A 1,175-nucleotide genomic window follows, 5' to 3' on the forward strand; every position below is an offset into this window, starting at 1 on the left:
AAAGAAACTGATGAACCAACAGACAATTTGCATAATCCTGTCCCCTCACTGCCTGCTGCTTCCCAGATGATTTACTAAGGGTCAGTCGGTGCCTCGCTGTCTGCAAGGTGCGTTTACTTTGTAATCTGCTTTTGTCTGTTCTAGAATGACTCAGACACTTAATGTTCTGCTGTTGGCTGCAAGAGTGAACACAAGAGTCTTCATGCACGTCCAGCATCTGAGGAACTGAAGATCACGTACAATACTTTTCTTATTGAGTTAAAAACAACAGATGTACCCTGAATAATAAGGCCTTTAATTTTACAGTTAGAAACAATTTATTAGTAGCAGTTTTCTCACCAAAATAAAAACAATAAACAATCTTACAATATACTTTTCTTTACTCTATTCTTTTGCGACATGACGATACATGTGTCATGTTAATAAAGTTTTGAAGCGAGAGCTCAACCTATTCATGTGAAAACTTGTATATACAGTTGAAACCAGAAGTTTACATACACTGTATAAAAAAACACATTCCTTTTTTTTCTCACTATCTGACATTAAATGTCACTAAACTTTCCTTTTTTAGGTCAGTTAGGATTACCAAAATATTCCTATTTGCTAAATGCCAGAATAATGAGAGACATAATTTTTATTACTTTCTTTAAAGTCAGAAGTTTACACACACTTCCTTAGTATTTAGTAGCATTGTCTTTAAAGTGTATGACTTGGGTCAAACGCTTTGGGTTTCCTTCCACAAGTTCTCACAATAGTTTGATAGAATTCTGGCCTATTCCTCCTGACAGAACTGATGTAACTGAGTCTGGTTTGTTGGCTGCCTTGCTCTACACGCCTTTTCAGCTCTGCCCATAAATTTTCTACAGGATTGAGATCAGGGCTTTGTGATGGCCACTCCACAACATTGACTTTGTTGTCCTGAAGCCACCTTGTAACTAATTTGGTGGTGTGCTCTAGGGTCATTGTCCATTTGGAAGACCCATTTGTGCCCAAGCTTTAACTTTCTGGCTGATGGCTTCAATTTTCCACATAATGTTCTTTCCTCATGATACCATCTATTTTGTGAAGCGCACCAGTCCCTCCTGCAGCAAAACACCCCCACAGCATAATGCTGCCACCCCCATACTTCACAGTTGGGATGGTGTTCTCAGGCTTGCAAGTTTCCTTCTTTTTCT

Source organism: Stegastes partitus, unplaced genomic scaffold, assembly GCF_000690725.1.
Source record: "Stegastes partitus isolate 25-593 unplaced genomic scaffold, Stegastes_partitus-1.0.2 Scaffold409, whole genome shotgun sequence".
In the NCBI taxonomy this organism is placed as follows: Eukaryota; Metazoa; Chordata; class Actinopteri; family Pomacentridae; genus Stegastes; species Stegastes partitus.